Source organism: Gallus gallus, chromosome 2, assembly GCF_016699485.2.
Source record: "Gallus gallus isolate bGalGal1 chromosome 2, bGalGal1.mat.broiler.GRCg7b, whole genome shotgun sequence".
Lineage (NCBI taxonomy): Eukaryota > Metazoa > Chordata > Aves > Galliformes > Phasianidae > Gallus > Gallus gallus.
In genome coordinates this window covers 99,738,084-99,763,384 of record NC_052533.1, presented here as the reverse complement: position 1 = coordinate 99,763,384, position 25,301 = coordinate 99,738,084, and the positions used below count along the sequence as shown (strand labels likewise).

The following is a 25,301-nucleotide window of genomic DNA, read 5'->3' as shown; positions in this document are numbered from 1 at the left end:
CATCAGAGTGAAGCATGTGGCACACTGTATTTCATCTGGGGCCTCGTATTTTTTGAAATGTACGTATTAGTGTCAAGAAGAGAGTAGAAAGAATGGTAACAGGTTTAGAAAACATGAGTGGAAAAAGGTTTAAGGAGCTGAATTTGCTTACTCTGGGAAAGCAAATAGAGAGAAGAGAACTGATAAGAGCCTTGCAATGCATACAAGCTTCTTGCAGACAGAAAGTAATCAAGAATTTGCTGACAGCAAGCAAGAACTTGATTGGCATCAAGTGGGATTTAGAGTAGACGGCATACCAGCTATAACAGTCAAAAGGAGGATGTCTATAGCTATGTGCAGTCACCACTGGAAACTTTGCACAGATAAACAGCAACATCAACGTTCTTTGTTTGCAACTTTATAAAGCATAAGCAATTATATTTTGTTGATGTTGCTACTCTTTCCACCTGAGGTGACAGGTCCAAATTCACGAGAAGCACGTATCTGCTTCTGGTTCAGAGCACTGGAAGCACAGGATGACATTTTTATTTCATTTTCCTATAGTTTCTATGAATTAGTTAAACTACTCAGACCTGTTCTGTTTTCTTGATGGGTCGCTTCCACAACAGTAAAATCTAGAATGGCTGTAATGTCTTCTGACTCTCCTGCACACAGGGTTTTCAAAAAGCATGACCAACACACGCTTCTCCCTGAAGACCCAGATCATCTTCTGGGAGCCATATTACCTAAAACACCCCAAAGCTAGCCTGATTTTTGAACATCCTGTTGATTCAAGTGGTTTTCTCCATAGGAAGACAGAAATTTGCCAGAGGAACAAGGGAACAGTACTCTGCAAGCAAACACCCACCAAACTCTCTGTAAAGGCCTCCAATTCCCCCCACACCCGGAATCTGCTGAAATAATGGGAAAACTATGGGGAGCTGATGTGAGAAAGGAGGAGGAGATCCTGATCAGAGAATTCCATGTAGACACCCCCAAATTCATCCCTCCCTCATTTCAATTAAAAATGCAAGAAAAAGGAAATATAACAAAGCTGCTCATACGGCTGTGATTACAACTGATTGATAAATACTTCATTCAGCAGTTTAAAAGGGCAAGAAAGAGCCCTCAATGCCACACACTGATTTTCTGCAGAGAAGTGACTTTGATTACTTGGCTTACGTTTACATGAGGTTTTGACCTTTCTGAACTGCTCTGGTGCTAAACATTCACATGGGGCCCCTTGTGCACCATTCACCACTTAAAACTTGCCGTGAGTGCTACAGAGACTGAATGTGCTGCAGGCACAGATCTTTAAAGTTCATATTTTTCTTATAGGAAGCAGAAAAGATAATCGATTTTGGATTTGAAATATATATATATATCTACACACACATAAGAAGAGGTGCACAAGTTTCTGAGACATGGCAGTTGCGGTGGATTTTCATTCTAACCTCAGGCAAAAATACTGTAGCACCTGTGAACACTATTCTCAGTTTCATACAGTATCTAACCAGGCTGTGCTCCCAGCCTCACATGAAGATGGGAATCAGAAAGGCAAGGTGCAAACCATCCAGCCCATCACCTCCATGGGCTTCCCACTCCATCCCACCAAGCATTTATCTTTTTACCTTAGACGATGGGAAAGCTCAAAAGTAAGACAAGAGAAAACAAACAAACAGAAGATGAGTTTAAAACATCAATGTGGTTTTTCTGGTTTCATGGGCATCTTAGTAACTGGAATTCAGCAAAGAAACCAGTTTGTTTTGCTCTGTTCTGTGTAATGGCCCTGGAGCCTTAAAGGACTGCTCGCCCCTGAACTAAGCCCTCACCAGCCTGCTACCTGCAAGAGTGGTGCAATATTAAAAAAATGTTGAGGTTTTTTTTTTCAGTATTTCCTGCTAACCTGCCCAGAACTGAGCCTTTTTACTTTTTTTATAAGGTGGCCATCAGTCATGGAGATGGAAAGAGTGCAAAAATGGCAGTGGGAGAGACATGCCCCACTGCACCCCCTGCTAGCACTGGGGAGCTGCAGGCTGCTTTCCAGGCAATTCTGTGGACACAGGATTAAAATAACCAAAACCCCAACAAACTCAGGTAGATACAACAGGAAGGAAGAAGTTACAGGCAGCAAAAAAATAAAATAGATGAGCAAAGCCTGAACCTGCACTGGGCCCTCCCTAAATAAAGGCTGCTCTGTGCACACAGAGCTCTGAGGCTCGGGGCCTACTGCCTTCCTCCTCTGTTTGGCTCAGTTTTTCCCCAAATACCACACTAAGTTTTCATCCTGTTTTTCAGCTTTTGGTGACATTAAACAAGTCCATAGCAGCAAGGCTATACTACGAGACATCACAGTTGTGTTTAGGTGTAATAATTTTTGTTTTCCCAAAACAAATTATTCACTTCATATTTTGATTTTTAATGTAAAACACATCCTACGATATCAAGTGATAAGCTTTCCAGTTGGGAGCACCATGTCAGGAAAACACTGGCCCCTCAAAGAAAATTAAAACCTTGTGAGTCTAAACAACTGAACACGTGACATCAGACTGTCAGCTTCCTATATCAGAACCCTGTAACAGAGTTCCAGAACTCACACTCCTCAGTTGCCTTACTGCCTGCTACAGACTACAAAACCACCAGTTGTTTGGCAGAGGGGCTAGCCCATGACACTAATTTACATGGTCTCTGCAAAAACATTCTTCCAGCCCTTGCCAGATGACCCTGTGCTAAAATGCATTATGAAGTGTCCCCCTTGGCCCTCAAAAAATCTCAAGTGCAGATACCAGCAGTTCTCCCCACTGCCTGTGCACTGTCAAAAAGACAACTCCACCCGTTCAGCTTCCCCAGATCACCAGCTGTTGAATGATTTGTTGGATGCAAACCAAATCCTACAGATGGTGCAGTGGGAGTGCAGACTTCTAGGAACGAGTCGGTCAACATGGAAAAGCACGAATGACAAGAGTATTTACGGTGGATCCAGACATCTGCAGCGTGGAGAGATCTAACTTAAAACCACTGAGTAAGTGAGATTTTCTCCCAGATTTGGTTACACTTTAGTTACGTGTTTTGGGACAATTTTAGTTGTGTGTTTCCAAAACACAGAGAGCTCATGCACATGTTTTTCCATGTACTGGAGTTATATTCTGAGGGCCCACTGCATGATGAACCCCACAGCTAACTAAAAGCAAGCATACTATGTCTTCACAATGTCCCAATAAAGTCAAAACCTTATACCGTCTGTACAGTTGCTCTGAGCCATGCAAATGTGAAGACCAATACCCAGTACAGTCTGAAAATGAAAACAGCTATCTTTAAAGAGGATTTAACTCTATTCGCCCATCAAACCCTAGAATGCCATACACCCAGCTGTAATTACATTATGAACTCCTGACTCAGTGTTATATTGGATTATGCTTCCACTGAAGATGGAACCTGACCTGGCCATTCTTCCTCAAAATGTATGCCTGTCTTGAATTTAGGCATGCAGAAGAGATGGCATCTCAGAGAGAACAGAAGTGGCTGAGGCAATGAAGACAGCCAGGTGGTTTGCAGTGCCTCACAACAAAGTGATTCGAAAAAAGATTAGTGTAGGAAGAGAGAGAGGAGATGGAAAGGAAGAAAATAGTAGTGATGCAGCTTAGTCACAAAAGCGGGAGAGAGAAAGAATGAACCAATTTTTGCAACAGAAAGAGGAAGGAAAGCTCCTTACACATTTTAGATCATTGGAAATTGAGAAAGATTAAAAAAAAAAACAGAAAAAAGTCATTGGAAATCATCTTAGGCTACTCAACAGAGACTGAGCATTTTAAAAAAGAAATTGATTCAATGTCAAGTTGATTATTTGAAACCAGAAGTGAAAGTAATTTAGTTAGATGCTGGTATTTTGTAACTCAGTAAGACATGACTTTACAACATACATTATTTCCCTTCTCACTTCCTTTTTCCTTTACATAGCTCTGGTGAATGTTTGACTGTGCTTACTTTTAAGGTTAAAAAAAAAAAAACCAACAACCTCTTGTAGCTCCTATCCACCCCGATTTAAGGAAGAATCCTACAATTAATAGATAAATGTCTGTTCTGTGTGCTGTGTTTCAAACTTGTCTCTTGTGCTAATCGGGAAAGTGCCTAAACCAGTGAAATACGTGCATAAACAGTGACTTTTTCCATCCTTCCTGCTGACTTTGTGTTGGAGCCAATGCTACATTCCCTGGGCATGTGACAAAGGACTGCTGTACATTATATCTACTGATTGTTTTATGCCAATCCATTTCTTTCAGTGCCCTTCAGATCACGGCATGTAAAATTCAACTTATTTATATTCTATGCTACACAGTGCTGTGTGGAAAAGGTAATAGCCTCATGGGAAAAATTTGCCCAAGAAAGAATTTATGATTTTGAAGCTTAATTTATCAAACAATTGTGAGACCATAATAATGTACAATTCAATCTTCTCAGGAACTATTACACATGCAGAAAATAGAAAGAATTATTCCCCATTTTGTAACGAATGGCCAAAAATTTATTCCAGTAGCTATGGTTGATGATAGATAAATGACAGAGTTCAATTTCGCCTCTCCTTCCCCTGTTGTGCAGTCTGTTTTCCGCAAGGACAGAAATCTCCATGCCAATATTCATACAGTTATTACTAAAAAATGAATGAAGTAATCCAACCCACTCCCTAGATGTCATCAATGCCCTGGGGAAGCAGTGCCCTCCAGCTGGGGTCCAACCAACTCTGCTCTCTGCAGCCTGCACGATATGCGTGCGCTTCAGCACAGCTGAGGCCACACAAATCTATCCTTACACTTACAAAACCATTTTTGACAATATCTGCACAGAATCAAGAAACAAAATAATCATTCTCCCAGCTTGAGAACAGCATTAAATACTCCTCCAGCAGTAGCCACCAAACTTTAGAGAGACAGCCATGCAAGTAAGAAAAAGACACCAACAAAACAAATAGATCAGATACTTGCTCTATCTTAATTATGCTGCTCTTCACTTCAGAATGTCCTGCACCCTGACGTCAGTGCTTCATGGTCCCTTTCCAAGCGCCTTCTCTAAACTCACCCTATTACGTATTTGTGCCACTTGATACTAAAGTCCCATAATGATAAAGTTTCCCTATTTCCCACAGGAAATTTATTACGTACACTGACTCCCTGGCCTTAGTGTTCAAGAAAATTTTCCCAAATGTCTGACCTAATTCTTCCTACTTGAAATATAAGCACACTACTTCTTGCCCTGACGACAGCGGACGTGTGCAATGGCCCTGCAGCTTGCAGACGGCTGCCGTACTCCCCTCGGACTCCTCTCTCCTCTGCCTCTTCTTGCAAGCCCTATTTTTAGCCCTCTTTTAGACTCTCCCTCCTCTATTCTCCTACCAATCATTCCACCTCTTGCCTGAGCAATAGTATTCAAGCCCCACATTCAACTCGGGATAAACCAAACTCAGTGGTGCTGAACAGACTGTAAAGAGTGTCTTAAGACAACATTCTTCATGCTTCCTGGCATTGAAAGGTTCACCATCTTCACAACATTATAGCACTATGAACTTAGTTTTAACTTGTGATTTATTATAATCCTACACTGTTTTCTCTCTTGGTTGAAGATCTCCCAAGAGGAAGAAGGCTATCTTAACTGTATTATATTAAGTAAAAAGTAAGCAAAATAAATAAATAAATAAATAAATAAAAATTCTACCAGGTAAATATTTATTATTGGATTTTTTTTTTCATCTTATATTGTAGAAGTTCTTTCTTTTGTGCTGACTGACATTCCAACAAGTAATGTATTCATTAATGTACATGATCTAGTTTCAGTGACAGAGTGCCCATGATTTATGTTAGAACAACTGTGGCTTCCCATATCTCAAATACAGTCAAGCCATGATACTCCTTTATTTATTGAAGAATTAGGGATACTTACAGGAAATACTTCTAGTTTCACTACTAGCTTCCATCCTTTGCTGAAACAACAAGAAATACCCACCTCGGTACCCAGCAGGTGTTATTAACAACTGCTTGGCTGGGCTGACATCTCAGCACGTTTTCTCTGTAATAGGTTCACAAGTGTGGATAATACTTTTAAGAAACCTCAGGAACTCCAGTTTCTCATCTGTTTTCAAGAGCTGCAGGGATATTAAGGTGACCCGAGTGGCAGCGCTGGCAGTGCCATAACTTATTAATAAGTTGGGAGTAATCTCACATCTGCTAGCAATGCAAAGGAAAGTCTATTCCATTTTACAGTCTCTAGCCGAGTCAAGCACATTAAAATATGTATTACTTCTGTCTACCTGTCACTTTCTGTAGCACGCTTAGGTGAACCTACGGCTGCAAGCCAGAACTCAAACTGTTTCAACACAAGTAGTGCTTTTGGGGAGAAGTTATTTGCAATAGAAGTGTCAGCTCCCTTCTGACATACTGGCAAATGCTTAGTTCAGCTCCCGATGAACCAAAAGCTAAATGGTCAGTAAAAACTGTGTTTTCATGTTAATCAAGGCATCTTAAAATGCTCATGAAAAACAGAAAACAAGAAGACTAAGTAGGATTCTTTTAACTTGCATTTTGAGAACAGCCTCAGTATTGATTCCTTGACTTTTGTTCAGGCTGTCCAAGCATTTCAAGCAGGTGGAGCATCAATGACACTGCAAATGGAATCACTACATAATGCTGACTGCATTCTTCCAGTGCAGAAGTGATGTTTTGAGAACAATGAAACAGATGTGACATTTGGAGGGAAAAGAGAAGAGCAATTCAAGGGGCTGCATAGCAGGTTCAAATGCCCTGCAGGGCTGTGGCCATGTAGGTAGTTCCATGCCATACAAACCCCTGCAGAGACTACAGGAGCTGAGAAGGAAGAAAACCCAAATCTATGTCACACCACCAAGAATGTCTGCTCTTTCCATTGCTGGTATCAGCAGCTGGTGTCCATTGGGACAAACAGACCAAGGAGCTGGCTGATAGGCAGCTATACGATAACCCTTCACGGAAGTGGCAAACCCGTTGCTAGACAATGGCTGGCATTCAGACGACTGAAAACTTACAGAAAGGCTAGCTCCAGCTGGCTTAAGTAGATACAAGTGTGGACTTGGATATGTACATATCCTTAAGAAGAAAAGCAGATTGCAAGATTTCAGGGTGGAGTTCTGAGATTTTTGTTTAATCCACTAGTGCTAAATAAGACCAGAAACACGGCAGGAGCCTGTGTGTCCTGAAAGGCATCTAAGTCTCAGAATTACAGCTGTAATTAATGGGTTTTCCAAGCTGAGGGGAAGAAAAATCAACTGAAAAAAAAAAAGTCAGCAGCCTGCAAACTGACCGAGTTAAGAATTCCTTCTCTCACTCACAGGCAAGCATCCAAGAAAGGGCAGAACTCCCAAAACACTAACCCAAGGCTCTCCACTGTTTTATCCCATTTGCAAACATTTATGGTCTCACAAAAGCACATTTTATTCAGAAAGATGATGGGTTTTTTTTCCTGTATTATTTCACCCGTAATTCAGTATGTTGCTTAAGCTACGCTGAAAAAACTATCTGAACAAGCTGAAGTATATTCCATCATTCCCAACAGGAACCATATTTTATAAGTTGCTTTTTTTCTTTCTTTCTTTCTTTTCCTCCCTGTTCATGCTCCAGAGGACAGGAAACGCCTGCTGTGAATTCTTGTCCAGCATTTTAAATACCACATGAAGTGCTTCCTTTCCATTGCCAGAGAACTCCCCAAGGAACATCAGCTCTCCAAAAAAGAAAGAGGTGTAAATACCTTTCTCCTCCCTCATCAAGTGGAAAGTAGCACCAGCAGTCCCCAGAACACCCTATACCCACCCCAGCTCGAGGCACTAGCAGGAGCCCATCATCCCCATTCACATGAGGGCACCAATCCACTTAACTGCATGGTCAAAAAGAGCTGGAGCTGAGATCAGAAAGCATGCAAGAGCTGCAAGTGTTTGGTATTAATATCACGCAGCTATTTTTTAAGAAGCCAGCTGGACTATCTTCTGTACCGCAGCCATACATTATTACCAGTCATACTGAATTATGCACAGGAAGGCTGAATTACGGTCGTCATGCAGCTACAGTGTTGTATGTTTCATATGGGACACTTGTCGCTTATTAAACCATACACATATTTTTTGTCCTCTACAAGCTTTTAATTGTCAAGGAAGATCATGTACAACCATAAATCTATTAGATGTATTATAAATAATGCCAAATGCTTCAATTAGCTTGATTTTTGGGGGAAAACAATTCCTTGTTTTACTCCTTTAACACTCAGGTCAGTATACCATTAGGTCACAGAAGTCTGTACGGTAGAGCAGATCTGTTACTGCAGCTGAATAAAACAAAGTCTTAAAGTTCACAGCCAATAGAGATAAATCCAAACTGTTCCATATATATTACAATCCTTCCACATAAGAATAGGAACTCCACTGAAATGTCACTATTGCATGTCTGTTTTAAACACACTTCAAAATAAAAAGGTTTTTTTCCTATAGTTCTGTAATCATTCTTTGTCCTCTCGAAGGATGCCTTTCGGTAACTGCAGTGTGTTAAAAAGCAGATCCCTTAAGTCGTGTGTGCACCTAGCAACCTTATGTCTGGCACACATCCCTCCCAACTCCTCCTCATTCAAACAGAATGTATATAGTAAAAAACCTGTACCACAGGGAGAAAAAAAAAAAGAAACAACAACAACAAAAAACCCACACTATTTTCAGACCACATCAAATGCACTTGAATGAAAAAACTCCAGTCCTGAGGAAAAAACAAACAAACAAACAAAAAACAAACAAAAAAGAACAGATAAACAAGACTGGTTCATCTTTAACAGTATATTGGCTATAACTGTCCAAACCATATGTAACATTACAGGTCTTAGCACCAGTGGCTGAACTTCACAACAGGACTTACGTGTAGAATCACAGAATCGTTAATGTTGGAAAAGACTTCTACAACCATCTAGTCCAACCATCCACTGACCACCAATACTGCCCACTAAACCATGCCCTTCAGTGCCAGATCTGTATGGTTATTGACCATCTCCAGGGACAGTGACCACCACCTCCCCGGGCAGCCCATTCCAATGCCTTACCACTCTTTCTGAGAAGATGTTTTTTCAAAAATCCTGCTTAGAATACCCTAAGTAGATGCAGAAATATTTCTCACTTTTCTAGGAAAAAGGATGTGGACTTCTCATTCCAACTACTCCTGTATGTCTGCAATACCATTCTCAGTATGCTTACAGTGAGCCCCATGCTCAGCAGCACAGGTTTTCCAAACTGTTTCAATTGCAGTAGGAACCTGAAGCACATTTCCAGGTGGCCCCATCCCCTACTCTCTGGTTCCGAACAAAAACAGCTAATTCCTCAACAGGAACTAGCTGTGCACTAGTTAGGAATAAAGTCTCTAGTTAGGAGTAAAGTCAGGGCAAAGAACATGCCCAAAAACACACAGGACAGGGATATCAGGTCCTTAGCACCAGATACCTCTTTGCACAAGGCCTCCTTCCACCAGACCCCTTGCACAATGTGGATATGTCCACTCCCCTCTACTTCTCCTGCCCTTTGTTTATACCTGGCCCCGGTGCCTATGCACAGGGCTCCAAAACAAACACAGGGTTTTTTTTTTTGCCTCCATCTTTATGCTTGTAAACCTTTACAATGATTTCACAGAGCCTGAGCTCATGTATCAAGGAACAAGCGACCTGGAGTGCCTCAGTGCTCAAAGCCCCCACACTTCTGGCTCTGTGCTTCATGTTCTTTACATACGCTGCTGCTCTGAGGCCTACAGCAAACAGCTGTCAGTTACATTCACTCCTTCTGCTAACACTTTCCCTAATCCCTAACTGAATTTCCAACCTATAATTAAACTTTCCAGCTGCCATACTCAGAGATGGCACCAATATCCATCATTTCATTCTAAGCAGTCTCTAAAAAGCTCTTTTTCCAATTTCTAAGACCACAGGCTAGGACCAAAGCTTCTTACGCTTATAGGTTTTAGGTCAAAAATCTTCCATTTACTTACAAGTTGTCTCATCTTTTATGAGGGAAATTAAACAGCCAAGTAATTAAACTTAAAACATTTTTATAGTGCCAATAGGTAGATTGCAAAGAGGCTGAGGGATGAAAGCTGCAAGCACTCCAATGTTTGGTGCAGCAAATTCACTGGCTACAACAGCGTATCTACTGGGGCTTACAGAGCTGCTCGATCCAAGCCCAGAGTTTTCAATGAAAGAATTAAGATTCATGAAGACCGAATCCTACTCTCCAAGCATCCTACTCTGAACTGCAATACTAAACTGAGGTCAGCACCGTGCTCTTGAAAATATCCTCTTTGCATCCAGGTCAATGATTACTTTGCTATAACTTTTTTTTGTTTGATGCTGTTGTTGCAGTTTTCAAGAGGATTTGATATTTTGTGAGAAAAATACTGGCTTCCCAGTTGGAAAAGAAAGGGAGAGGATGTCTGTAGAATTTTGTACCATTAGGACAACTAAGCAGAGCAGGTTGGAGCCTGCTTCAGGAGGGTAATGGTCCACAAGCCCCATGAATTTGCAACAGAAAAAACCCACTGAATATCCACAAACTCACATTACACTCAGTGGAAATACAGCTTGAAATGTATGCACAGCCCAAGGCTCAGCCTGAAGTCTGGACAACCATGCACCTCGAATCCCGCTGCTCTGAAAAGCAGGATCCCACATCTCTAGCTATTATTGGCTCCTGAGCAGAGAAACATCTGCAATGATAGCATTGTGGCTGCAGAGAAAACAGCGAGTGGGCTCCATTCACAACATCAGCAACCCCAATAATGCACAACCCTGAGGCAGCCGATACAGGAATGCTGTGTGTCAGCCCGCCTCTCGTCCCTTCTTAACATGTTTAGAAGTCACGACGTTCCTTGGTGTTGCGCTTTGCCTCACGTGGCAGAGATAAACTCAGCCCTTCAGATGCAGCTTTCATGCTTCTGAAGCTGCAGAATGGTTTCATGAGAGATGAAGCTGTGCCCTTGCAGAAAGTTTTCTGCTGTTTAAACCAAGTGGGGGCACAGGAAAGGAATGCATTTGGTTTAAATGTTACCCGCCGTTCAAGGTTGCCGATTTTCTTCCCAACTTTCTGCTAAGTGCTTTAAGGTGTTACTGTTGCAAAATATTTCAATAACTGCTCAACCTTTATCAGCTTCTGCATGACTATTTTGGGAGACTATCAAAAGACACATCATTCTGGTTTCATTAAGTCCAAGAGCATCACTCTTCAGTGAAGAGATCACACCAGACAGGTGTGAAAACTCAAAGTTTGGACAGCTCTGTCTTGCTCCTAGCGGCAAGGCAAGAAAAGGTCAAATTTTCAAGTGGAAACACATACACTTTCAGTTATCTCTGAACTACAGGTGAAACTTTCCTCCCTCCTTACATGAAACATATTTTAAAGATGAATTTTGATGAAAGCAGATAGCACGTTTAAGCTTCCAACATTAATGCTTTGAAAGGTTAGGAGCCCATGAAAACAACATTTCACTTGAACTGACAGTTTTAATCGCAGGATAACTCCACAAGAGGTGTGTCTGCTGCAACTTAAATTTTCACCTGACAGGCTGAATTCTTAATGCTTGCGGTGTCTACAACAAAGGATCAAGCAGCATTTACCCACAGGAAGATCTGGTGCAGGGAATCCTGGAGGTGGGGAAGAAGGAGCTAGAAACGAAGTTGAGGGTTTCTTCTGCACTCTTCTCACAGAAGGAGAGTTGGCAGGAAAGACTAAGGAGGTCCAGGAGTCTTCTACCCATGCTTGAGTGGAAGCCTCATGCACTATCAGTCCCTCCTTCCTTTCTCCATGGAAGGCTACACATATTCCAAGCTCCCGCTAAGTTTTCAAGCAGTTGCCTTCTCCTTTTAATGAGGCACAATGTAACAGACTGCAGAGCCACTCCACTGCACACTACCACCAATGGAACTAGCACATTCTACACGAGTAACAGAAAAAACCTGTCCTGCCTCACTACACCCTTTCCAGAAGATACCATACATATCGCAGAGCTGCTACATTAAGTGACATTAAATATTGCACTTCAGTACTGGTTTTGTATCTCTGTAGTAGTCTTGATAAATAATTTCCCTATGGAGTGTCTAACTAGAGTTCAGAAGGAAATACAAGTTTCAAAAATTTCCACTGAGTGAGTTACAATGGGTTTTCCATGGACCATAATTTCAGAATAGTAGCTTGGAGTACATTGTTTTAAAACAAAGGCCAAATACCACTAGAAAGCAGGATTCCTCTCTTGAGAGTCTCAAGATGTTGGGCTTAAACTTGTCCTAGTCAAAGAGCAGCTTTGGCGCAGCCAACTTCTCTAACAGTTATGCTTTTAAGTAGGAAATAATCCTGTTTATCATTCAAACACTTATACAGACTCTCATTAATGTTTGTGCTACTCCTTCTGAATTTCTGGACAGTTTCTTTCAGGCTCAGCAGCCAACATTTAAATAAGAAATATTTAACCATGAGTATTTTTATTCTTTTTTAAACAATGCCATGTATGCAGAAATAATTGCTTATCATATGAACATGACAAAAATCAAAATATAGCCAGTGGAAACCAGATACAAAACAGGCAAAAGCACTCACATTCAGCTGAACTAGTCTTGTTTAGAAAATTAACAGACAATGCATTTCCTTGGCTGAGACCTTGGTTTGTGTGCCAAGTTCCATCTCACAGAGACTTTTCTTCTTAGAACATCATCACAAGCTCAGAGGACACTACTAAGGAAGCAAACTCGCTGTTCTGCCCATTAGGAACAGCAATAGTCCTGGAATGACTTAAAGGAATGTAGCAAAACATTTTTTAGTGAACCAAATGTATCTATTTTATCTCCTTATAACTGCTTGGAAGCTAGAGAATGATGTATCTTTATAACGTACATTCTGGTTTGTTACTGCATCTATTGCAGGTCAGCATATTTTACTTTGGAATAAGGCACAAGATTTCTTACAAGACTACAGGGATATATTTGTATCAATTTCCACAGTCTGGTCAGAAGAAGGAAGCAACTACAATGATTGTGATCTTCAAAGCAACCTCCGAGGATCAGAAGGTCATAGGGGACATGTCCAATCTTCCAACCTTCCCTGGCACAACTTGAGGCCATTTCCTCTCATCACCTATCACTATAACCTGGGAGAAGAGACTGACTCCCACCTCACCACAACCTTCTTTCAAGTCATTGTAGAGAGCAATAAGGTCTCCCCTGAGCCTCCTCCTCTCCAGGCTGAACAAACCAATCTCCCTCAGCCACTCCCCATAAGACTTGTGCTCCAGACCTTTCACAGCTTCACTGCCCTTCCCTGGACATGCTCCAGAGCCCCCGAGCCTTTCTTGTAGTAAGGAGCAATACAGCCTCTAGCTTTAATACTGGAACTCCTTCTGCATAAGCTGCTAGTACTCCTCTGGACCATACAATGTAGGAACTACAACTGTCCTGGTTTTAGGGGTAACCCCAAAAATCAAGCCATTGGCCATATACCGGAAAGAGACATTTTATGTCCATTCCAGTAGTGAAGCAGTGGGAAGATTTTTTAAAAATAAATAAATAAATAAATAAAGAGAAGGAACTTTTTTATTCTTCACTTTAGCATCCTTAATTCAATCACTGTCCCCTCAGGCTGAGAAAAGGACTGGCTTTACTGCTCTGCCCTACCATTCTAGTAGAGAAGCTGCAAAGAACAATATTCCTGCTTTATATTTTATATGAGTGTAATAGTTATGAATTCACATAGTGAAGAACAAGTCAAGAAATCTGTGTCATACCACCAGTAAATGATGATTAAATGCTCCTTTTTATCTTTAAATCTTGTGAAATTTTGGATGTTTTGGTTTGGCTTTGCAAGAGCTCTCTTCAGTGGGCACTGATGAGACATAACCACATCTCCAATACTTACGAGAAAGGATGGTTTGTCAAGGAAAATTAGTAATAACAGTATTTCAGCATAACAGTAATGAATGGCTGTTAATTATTACTGAATTAACAATTTAATTATGTACAAATGCAAGCAAGGACAAAATTTATGCAGACAGAAAGCCTGGTTGGACATATTTAAGTATACTTAAGTAGGAGGTGGGTGCAGTACTAGTGACACTGAAGACAGGACCCAAACCAGAAGCCAACCCAGTGCCAGCACCAGGACTAGCACCCAGCAGAGCCCAAGCTGCCATCTCTCCTTGCTGCCATCGAGGGTTCCCACTGTTGCTGCAAATAAGTGATCAAATCCTGACAGCACGCTGGCACAGAATTAAAGGACTTCTAATTGCCATGCCTCAAATTCTGTCTCTAAGCCTGCTACAAGAATGCTTGCAAAACTCTTTAATAAATCATAGAAATCAGAGATGAAAATTAGGTCATCTTGCCCACACCTCCCATCCACGCCGTGCATTTGCTCCCCGCGCTGTGCTGCTGAGTGCTCTGTCTCAGTAACCTCTAAATGATTCAGGTGGTGAGGTGTCCCCTGATCCCCCAGGCAGCGCAGCACATCTCGCTGTCAGCACAGGACGCTTCCCACCCACCTCCCTCATCCCTTCCACCCTACTTCTGCCTCTTTCTGACTTGAGTCTTTCCCTGCTCCTATATCCCTCTGGCTCCTCCACGGTCTTGGTGCTGCTTCAACTGCCATCCAGCAAAAACTGTTGCTCAGGAAACGTTCTTCTGCCTCTCCTGTAATCCCACTGTAGTGTACTGCTATTTTTAGGAGGAAAAGGAGGTGGTAAGGGAATGAAAGGCTGCCAGCTCCAGCTGTACCAGAATAATGCTCCAGTACATGGAAACTACATTACAGTGTTTTCCTTTAAGCACATATAATTAACTGAAACTTTCAGTATTCTGGAATGATCCAGGAGAGAAGAAAGGGAAAATGTAGGTTCCAACACACACACAAAAAAGACCAAACAGCAACAATCTCAGTCCATCTTTAAACCCCGCAGCTGGGCTTGCCATTCTACAGTTTCTTCAAAGCTTTTCCTCTGGCATTTGCCTACTGAGATAAATGGTTAAATTGGTAACATACTGAAAAATAAAATGGCAAACGTAGATACCTATTATAGAAAACTACTCAGTAAGAGGCAACTCCGTGTAATACCAACCTCTAAAGCGGGGCTGAAACCTATGCTTTACTCCTCATTTAGGCTGACCATGGGCAGAGCCACCTCCCAGTCATCCCTGTGCCCCTCTGACCAACACAGCTGCCAAATTACCCATGAAAACCACATAATCCTTGCAACCAGTGCCCGAGCTACTGAGACTATCTAGGAAAACTGAAAATATATCACTTGTTTTGTTTTTGTTTTTGTTTTTTTTAAGATTACACTTTTCTGTTTTTCAAGCCAAACCTCATATTTGCTAATGCCATAAGGTTAAGCATCAACTACTAGGAAAAAAAAACAGAGGTACCACATTTCTTGATGCAAGCACTTCCATACGGCAATGTTTCTGTCTGCCCAGATGCACACTTTCAGGTATAGCACCCACACAGCACAGTGGCTGAGCACCACACACCCAAAACGCTTCTCTGCAACAGCTGTAACTCAACGGAGAAAAAACAGAGATGAATTCAGCAGATGCGGTGAAGTAATCATCTCCAGGGTCCTCCAAGAGATTACAGCTTCCTGATCTGAGCTACAATTTGTAGGGTCAGGTCACAGCGCCACTGTCTACACCGGATCAAGCCTCATTTCGTAGGCAAGGTTACCAATTATCAAGGGAAGATGCACAAAGACATTATCCTATGCAAGTCAGGATACAAGAACAAGTCTCTCAGCCAGCATAAACATATGTTTCCTAGGTCTGCAGGAGCATTTTTTTTTCCACAGCCTGTTTGCATTTACTGGCTTATTAAATGAGATTTTATTTGCAGCCAGTATGTCCTAGGAAACCAGAAAGCGTTAAGACATAATTGCCCTCAGACTGATGGGGAGTAAACAAGGTGACTTCCACCAGGGATGCAGCTCGGCTGCCACCAGCAGTGCCACAGGAACCCAAAGGAAGGGACACCCACTAGTGAGAGCATCCACGGGAAGGGGACATGGGAAGGGATGGGGGGCAGGAGCCATGCTGGGGAGTGGGGCTGGAGGGGATGTGCGTTCTCCCCTATAACCCATTAAGGCAGCGTGATGACTTGCTGCTTCCACCACATTCATGAGCAAACACACTGCACATAAACAGATGCATGCGCAAGTATCCAACACCGCATCTCACTAACTCTTCTCTTTGCACTCTCCCTCCTCCAAATCTTTTTCTTTATATCCACAGATGCTTTCAATTTCTTTCACTCCTTGCCCCACACGTGCTCCCAGTCTCCCATCTTCCACATTCTTCTTTAACCCTCTAAGTTAAAGGCCTTTCTCAGCAGGATCCCACATCTGGTAAGGGATCCTCACACACATTTCAGTGCTGCCTTTGTTCCTTGGCTTGCCAACAGATGGGTTCTGATAGGTAGCACAGCAGCTGAAAGGGGTTCTCTGTCTGTGACACACAAAGTACTTCCAAGGTCTGTAAAGAAAAGGGTAAAAATGGAAGGGATCTATCTAAAAAAGGGTTTTCCTTCTCTTTTTAATTGGTATGCACCTTTTAAACTTTTATTTATGTATGGCCTTTTCATACGCTGTGTCCTGTAGGGTGCAACTAGATTCATAAGTGATTCAGGAGATTAACTGTTTCTTTTTAGCTTTTATCCATTTTACTTAAAAAATAAACAGCTCTGCTAATATTGTCAAATTAAATCACATAGAAAGTAAAGCTGCCATTTTCCTCCAGAGCCAAAAAGCTGACCATTACTCAAACTGTATGACACCAATTATTCAGGAAACGGTGTAGGAGACCCTGAGCTTGCTGTCTACACGGCACATTGTCTCGCATTAACTCAGTTGTCCCAAATCCTGACCCATTTCAGCTTTTATACGTGTACCCAGTTCCCAGCAACCCTCCTGAGTTCCCTCCACACTGCTGCTTGCAGTGACAGCTATGGGTAAGGGCAGGACAAGAGCAGAGAGCCTGTGGGCTTTCTCTTCCCGAAGCCAACACAAGTGGTTATGCTCCTCCTCTCCACTGCTGGTGCTGTTCGGTTCACTGGCTGGAGAGCTTCCCAAAGAAAACATGCATTTCTCTTTGGGTGTTTCCATCCAGCAATGGGAAGAGTAAGGGCTACGTATCCACATGTAGCCCTGGACCACTACCCCATCGCTAGAAATAGCAAATACTGGAGATTAAAAATTAAGAGAGCTGCTGTAGAACTGAGATAATCCCTCTCTAATTTGCACCAAATAAAAACAATCCATCATAATCCACCAGAATAAACACATTTTCAGTTTATCAGACAGCGATCTTATTTTTCACTTATACAGGCATGTTTATTTTCGCTTGATTAGAGAGAGATTAACTCCGAACAAAACACTCCGAGCGTTCAGACTCTGCAGTCCTGCCTTCAGTTAGCTATATGACAAGTCAGACACTCAGGCACAACATCTCCAGCCACAGTGGGGGTATTTCAATGTGGGAAACAGTTGTCAAGGCTTTCACGTTGAAAATGCTGGAGCTCAAGTGATAAGGTGGATGCTTCATCTCATGAGCCCCAAGTAATCTTTTAGAAGCACTCCTAAATGGGTTGATGTCTTCTCTGAGACAACCCCCAACCATTTACTGCTACATGAGATTTCCATGAAGCGAGCCAGTTATGCTGCCTGCTGTACATAACACGTTTAACGCATTTCAAGAAGTTGCTGTGAACTCCACACCGTGCCTGAAATCCACCCAAGTGACATTTGACAGGTTTAAGAAACCCACCATGCACAGCCCCCAAAGAACTCACACTCACTGCACCAGACAACAGAGATAACAAAACGTAGGTGATAGCATGCCGCTGTGGGTCAAACCCACAGCCCGAGCTCACGTTAACTATAAGAAACCCACAGCCTTTGAATAAAACCCTGCAAACAGCAGCTCTTTGCCATCAAAGGTTTCCCCTACAGACAGAAAAAGACCTCACCCAGTTTAATTCACGAATTACGTAAGTCGCAGCTTCACCTTCACTTGCTCCTTCTTAGAAGAGAGAAGAAAACCCAAACTAAAATGAGAGCCCTTCAGCTCTGCTGCAGTTCCTCAGAAGAGAGGCACAGCCCTGCCCCACCCTGCGGCCCCCAGTCCTCCTCCTCCTCCTCCTCCTTCTCCTCCCAGAGGCTGAACCTGCCCACCGCAGAAGCAGGCTCCCATCGGATGACACAAAGGCAACGGATGCTTAATGCCAGCCAATTCACTGGGGATGATGATTTTCCTCCGCAGCGAGCAGCTCTGTGGCATGCTGAAGGCTCCGGGAGCCTTCCTGATCCAGTGCCAGCAGTCCCACAGCTTTCACCCCAGTGCAGTGTTGCTGGGCTCTCCTCTCCCATATTGCTATGCAGGGCTTATCCCAGCACAAGAGCTGAAAGTTTCCAGCCCACAGAGAGCAGCGTTCGCCCATCTGAGCACAGGAGCACACACAGAGGTGTGGCAGGACCAGGGATGTCACCGCATCCTGATGCAGCAGGGTGGCCCTCACCTTTCCTACACCACGAAGGACTCACTGCCAGAGTTTTAGAGGAAGAGTGTAAGCCTGATCAAATCTGACCAACGTTTAGTGGTCAAAGATGTATTTTGCTTAGTTGCTTTGAGACTTAGTTATATACACATATACATACATAATATATTATACATATACTTACACAAATCTTTTAGCTTTCTTTTGACACAAAAAATGCTGGAATTCTTAAAAGCCAAAGGAACGAGGTGGCGTTCAGACTGCCACGCTGTAGAACCACAGATGCACATGGGACACACCTCATGTTTGGAAAGCAGCCCTGTGACTTGCAGTTATTTTGACTGCAAAGGCTTCAGATGTACGAAGTGGGCATTTTCCCTTCAACTTACAACCAACGTGCACATAGAGCTCAGTAAATCAGAGAATCACACAATCTTAGAAGCTGGAAGGGACCTCTGGAGATCACCCAGTTTAAACTCCTGCTAAAGCAGGTTTGCTGCAGTAGGTATCCAGTTGACCAAGCAGTAATTACACCACCTCAAATACAACCACACGCCGCAAAGCAGTGCCCGAAGCTCTGAGCATCATCCTGAGTGACCTCCTCTACCAACAGAGCCAAAACAAAAATGAGAAAACTGCAAAGCTACGTTGGATACACTTTGCTACTTGTAACGATGACGAGGCAGGAGTTTCCCAGCGTGTCTCTGTACCTGGTAAAGTTTCAGCTCTTTGAATGAAAATCAAGAAACCCTGAGGAGAGAGCACCCCCCCTCCATCCCCAGCCTGGGTCGCCGAAGCCAAACCCATCCGCAGCGGGAAAATTATCACATCAGTGATGCCAAGCATCCCGACGGGCGCACCTTTGGCTGTTTTCCTTTCCTCCCCCCCAGAAGACCCGTGCGGGCACCGCCGCTGCCCCGCCGCGCACCTGGGGGGCCCACCCCGAGCTCTACGCGCGATGCCCCCGCAAGGAGCGGCCCCGCCGGGCGCAGCCAACCCCCGGGGGGAGGCCGCGGCTGCCGGCCGGGAGTGGGGGGGGAGGGGGGGGGGGCGGCGCTGGCACTGCAGCGGTCCGGAGCCGCGCTGTGCTCCGTGCATAACCACACCCACCGCATTGCAGAAGCCACGGCCCGTAGGGGGAAGGGGGGAGTGTTGGTGGGGGGGGCAGGGAGGGAAAGAGTCCCCCCTCGCTAACGCAAGGCCGGGTGGGGAAGGAGAGGAGAGGGTGAGCGGTGAAGTTTGCTATAAAAATGGCAATCGCTGTAAAAGAAGAAGAAGAAGAAGAAAAAAATCAATAAAACGGCATACACGGCCCCCGGGCAGCCCTCCTCGCACCGCCGCGCTCCCCGCTCCCCGCCCGGCGCGGGGGCACCGCTCGCTGCCTCTCCCCTGGGCACCCCCGGGGCCTCCGCGGCTGCTGACTTCAAAAATGGCTCCTAGGAACGAGCTCTGCGTACGTCTATATCAACCGGTATACATATAAAAAAAAAAAAAAAAAGAAAAAAAAAATGAAAGAGGGGAGCAATCTGTAACCCCCCACTCCAGAGCATACCCTCCGCTTCCCCTTGGCGGAGGGCACGGCGCGTAGAGGGGCCGGGACGGTACCTGGGGGCGGCGGCAGCAGCAGCAGTAGCGGGTTGGGGCTGCTCCCGGCGGCGGCGGCTCCGGGGCTGCTCCCGGCGGCGACGGCGGCGGTGGCCGCGCGTCAGCAGCGAGCGGCAGCGCAGCCCGGCTGTGCCCTGAGCGAGCCTCCGCCGCTCCGCAGCAAATCAGGGCTGGCTGTGCAGGCTGCTCCGGAGAGAGGGAGGGAAAAAGGAAAGGCACCAAAAAAAAAAAAAAAAAAAAAAAAAAAAAGTCCACGCCGCGGAAAGCGGTAAAAGCTGGATGCTGGCTGCGAGTGGGAGCGCGGGGTGCCGCACTCTAACAAGCAAGGGAGGGACCCCGCAGGGCACCGGGATCCCCACCTGCGTCCGAGCAACTGCGTAGTTGGTGGTTCAGCGAAGCGATTTTTGCTCCGTAGGCGAGTTTGGCTGCTGCGGTTGCAATCAGCCCGAGCGCACAGGGAGAGTGCCTGGGAATTCGAAACCAACAAGCTGGGTGATGACAAGGTCTGGCTTTGATTTACCCGCGGGATTCTTACCGGGAGGGGGGGGGGGGGGGGGGGTATCAGCTTTTTAGTTTCCAATGACGAACCACAGGCTTTTAAAATCTGGCCCCTATTTCACTCAGCATCATCACCAAAACAGAAATAAATGCATCTCCAAGAGCACGTTGGCTGCTGACCCAAAAAAAAAGGGGAATGTAAAACTGAAAATGACTTTGGAGTTTTGCAGCCTCCGGGAGAAGCGCAGCCCAACACCCTCATACTGCTTCAACACATGGGTAAATAAGGCTTATTTCCTCTTTAGATTTTTATTTTGAGAACCCCCCTAAATGCTAAGATCCAAACTGTATTTGGGCCTCTGCTATGAATCAGGGCTGAGGGAAGAAATATCCTTTAATTAGCAGCATCTCCATGGGATTTCAGCAAGGAAAGAGGTTTTGGCGTTCAGCAGCGGATGTCGCGTGGCTCAGATCTGCAGAACCACGTTGCTCTGTACCTAACGCAGAGCTGCCACTTAGCAGATCTGGAGTGCTGCACCAGGCACAAGGCTCTGGAAGGAGAATGTGTGCCATCAGCTAAGAGAGGGCGTAGCTCTAGTCATGCAGCTTAAATAAAACAACCCATATACTCTTCAACGGGAGCATCGGAAGTCATTGTGACTTACAAGGGAACATGCCCGACAGCTGAGACATACAGGAGAGTTAACAAGGTTTGGTTTGAGGAAAAAAAAAAAGGTAAGAAAAGGATGGAGTTTGAATCAAGTAAGAGTCTGAAGAGTGAGCTGGGGGACTGCTCTTACACAGGGATACAGTGCTTTGGGGCCACATCTGCTGCCCTTGAGCAGGGATATGCCCCCCAGAAATAGCACACTGAGCTCCCTTTTGTGGATGCACTGCGTATATAACAGCATCTTTAATCTGAGGACCTAAAAGCTTTAAGTACATCGATTTAACCTCAAAACATCGAGTGGTATTAATAGGCTCTTTTTTTCAGGCAGGAAATCTTTGCAGTGGATATTAAGTAGCTGGGACCTCTGCATTGCCGATAGGGGCCTGCCTTTCAGTGCTCTTAGCCCTCACAGTCTCGCTGAGTGTTGCTTCTTCCCTCTTTGAATGTTATTTTCTAATTCTGAAGTGGGTTAGTTGGCCAGCGGGCCCGGACTCCTGTCAGACAGAGCTCCATGGGAAGTTTGTGTCTGATGAATCAGCAGTTTCTAAGTATTATTTTAAAGCCTTCTTCTTCCAGTGATTTTTAGCAAGCTGTAATGCATACTCCTCCTTCCACACAGGTGGGGAACGTGGAATAATCCCCACGCTTCACTGGAGTGTTAGCAGTGTCTATTTAGATGAAAGGAGCTCAGATGATGAGCCTGAGCAGCGCCAGACGAGATCGACCTCCTGCCCTGTGATGTGACAATAGCTTCATTTCTGCTATTTTCTTGTGTTTCTGGAGGTCGAGTTTCAGACTCAGGTATCAGGAGCAAACACCCAATGCGTTAGGCTTGATGCAGCCCAAGGCAGCCCTTCCCCTGGCAGCAGACATACAACCCTGCTGCGTGCCATGGAGAAGGGCTGGCCTGCACTCCAGGTTTGGGAGTGCAGGGAGTTCTGGAGGGATAAGGAATATCATGCTCTTGCAACTTGCACTGCTCACCCTCAGTGCACAGCCTTTGAACTCCTCACATCCTGCTGCTCTAGACATGAACTCCATGCATGCCACTTAGTCAGGGACCAGCTCTTCTCCAGTTCAGTCACTACAGAAACCTCCCAACCTTCTACTGCCAGGTCATCCTCTTCCTTCTTCCATAACGTGTTTTTCTCCAGTCTCCAACCCCATTCAACTCCCTTCTTCTCCCTCCCTCTATTACCACCATACCATTGCCCTAACAATAGGAATCTCATCACCTTCTCCTCCAAAGCAATGTACTTCTCTCCCTGTAACATATCACAAACTCACAGAATGGCTGAAGGAGGCAGGGCCCTCTGGGTCACTCTGGGTCCCTCTGGACCAGCCCTCCTGCAGCAGGACCACCCAGAGCAGGGTGCTCAGGCCCACATCCAGGTGGTTTACAAAGATCCCCAAGGAGGAGACCCCACAGCCTCTGGGCAGCCTGTGCCAGTGCTCCATCACCTGCACAGCACAGATGTGCTGCCTGCTGTTCAGAGGGAATGCCATGTGTTCCAAGTTGCGCCCATGGCCTCTTGTCCTGGCACTGGGAATGACTGAAAAGAGCCCGTCTCCAACCTCTTTGCAGCCTCCCTTCAGATACAAGCAACAGAGACATCCAGGAGACTGATGCTAGGCTGAGGAAATCGCTAAGACATGGGAAGCTCTGCCTCCCTTCCCTTTTCTACTCTTCAATTTTTTCATTTTCTCCCCTTCAATGGACACAGGCAACTTTCTTGGGAAAGCCCCACGGGAAGAGGGAGGAAAGAGACCCTGGCATGAAAAGCCAGGAAAGAATAAAGGCAAAGGGAGCCTCTGACATAAGGCAGCCAAATTACAGGTGGAGAAAGGTGCAAATCCACTTTCCCATAGGGTACCAGTCTGAGGAGCGCAGCCATAAGGAAAATAGGCCCATGTAGGCTATTTGGCCATGACAAGGGCTTTTTATAGAGGAGGGGAATGGGGAGTCACAGGGTCTCTGCCAGGAAAGGATGAATAGGCAACCCTGGAAGAGCTGGGACAAGGATTATTGACCAGCCCTGGGAACTGCTGCCCAAAACATTATTGTGATTCCCTAATTGATTGGCTATGGCATTCAAAATAGCACATTACAGAAAAGCAAGACACAAAAATGCTATCAAACTCCGCAAAGGGCTGTCTCAAGCACAGCCAACAGTGAATTAACTGGGTACAGCACTTTGAAAAATGGCAAGTACTGTAAAAGTAGTAGCATTATTACAGAAGTATTAGGAAGATATTTCTCGGCAGACGCGGGCTTGGCACTATCTGTCTAGACGAGTAGATGGTTTTGGAGTCAAACTGATTTTTTTTATTACCGTATCCACTTCAATTTATTAAAAGCAAACTGTTCTGTCCATGACTCATGCAGCTCCGTTTTCTGCATGGCAATGAAACCAAATTCTCATAATTAAGAGCAATCACTGTGATACAGCATCTGAAGGTTAGGTTTGGAAATCAGACCAAACCTTCTATTTCTGTCTTCTCTCACTGCAATTATTATGCTCGAATACTTCTAATTGGCCACTATTACCATTTGCTTCAAATAAAGAACATGTAAACCTTCAGGTGAGACACGATTCTTCCCTTAGCACAACTCAAATGACAGAGGCCAAATATATTCACAACATAGAACCATAGAATGGCCCAGGATGAAAAGAACCTCAAGGATCATCTAGTTTCAACCCCCCTGCTGTGGGCAGGGTTGCCAAACACTAGACCAGGCTGCCCAGAACTACATCCATCCTGGCCTTGAAACATCCAGCCTTGCCTTGAAGTTGCTTGCCTTGAAGTCTTGGTTGAGATCAACCAGCATGGGTTGGTGTATAGATTTATGAGCTTTGTTCTCCAATCTAAGTCTTGTTCTGCCAGTCAGTGCCAAACCCAATCCATTTTAAGACTTCTAGGGGCAGTAAATTTTGCCCCTGTGCTTCTACAAATGAAATCCTGCAAAGATTTACCACAATTAATTCAGCACTGCCCTTTGCCACTTTCATATCTCTAGCTACTTTCTGACTGAGAGAATTAGCTGGGTTATTAAGAGATTACTTCCCATTGTACATCTTCTGCCCTCTTCATGAACCAAAGGTAACCAAAGTCTAATGAATTTAAGATGTTTTGGGGTGTACTCAAGGCTGTACTCAAAACAGACATGAATTAGTTTTCATAGTAACAAATTTCAGTTATCTCAATAAGGCTTTCCATTTCAGTTTACTTTTGCTATGCATAATCATTAATGTAATTTAACTGTACTCTAATTCCATATACTTTGAGTCTAGAAAATGAAAAATACAGAAGATATGCAATATGCAGTGAACACTAATTAATTAAAGTAGGATTCCTAAACAGTTTAACAATGAATGAGGCAAGGGCAACTCTTATTTTCCATTGGCCACTCTGTGACTGAGAGCTTCCTAGATGGTGACCACCTCAAGCAAGGTCAACACAAGCCATTCTCATTTACTGGGATCGTTTCTGTTGAGTCCAACTACTTCAGCCCACAAAGTGCCAGCTTTTTGTTCTCATTCTCACAGTGCATGCTGTTTCTCTTTGTTTGTGGTGCATTAACCAGGAAAGCAGATACCTTCCCCCCCCCCTTTCCACGCCACTAAAATCAGTCCTGTATTTCAGTTACAAAACTATCTGCAGTCCCATACATACTCTACTATTCATGAAGCATCTAATTCAGAGAGGAATTTAGTTGAGCATAAAGTCTTACTGACTCAAAGGAGACTTAATGCACATATTTATTAAGCACCATCAGAAATAGAAATGGCATTCTGAATCATAACGAATCTCTTCTTAAGACACCTCTTCCTCAAGATACTTATAACAAAATCCCTCTCTGTGGTCAGGTTAATAGGCATGGCCTTACACTGCTTTTGTATCATTTATCTTCTTGCGCTGCAAGATTGGCCAGGTAGGGTAGGCACTTTAATGAATCTTTGTACAGCACCCAACAGAGTTCACCTCTTATCC

The 25,301-nt window shown here is 44.2% G+C and overlaps 1 protein-coding gene across 31 annotated transcripts in view; it reads right to left on the bottom strand.

The window, feature by feature from the left end:
- Positions 1-25,301, bottom strand: part of EPB41L3 (erythrocyte membrane protein band 4.1 like 3) — a 140,002-nt gene that overhangs the window by 74,311 nt on the left and 40,390 nt on the right. For 25 of the 31 annotated variants that reach the window (XM_015282561.4, XM_015282567.4, XM_015282571.4 and 22 more), the window contains exon 1: positions 18,008-18,122. The exons of 2 other annotated variants lie outside the window; for them this stretch is intronic. The gene's annotated coding sequence lies outside the window, so the exon portion shown is untranslated. Of the gene's footprint in view, positions 1-18,007; positions 18,123-20,140; positions 20,319-20,499; positions 20,609-25,301 lie in introns of those variants that run through there. 4 more of the 31 variants (XM_015282562.4, XM_040695652.2, XM_040695655.2 and 1 more) reach the window with 2 other exon arrangements.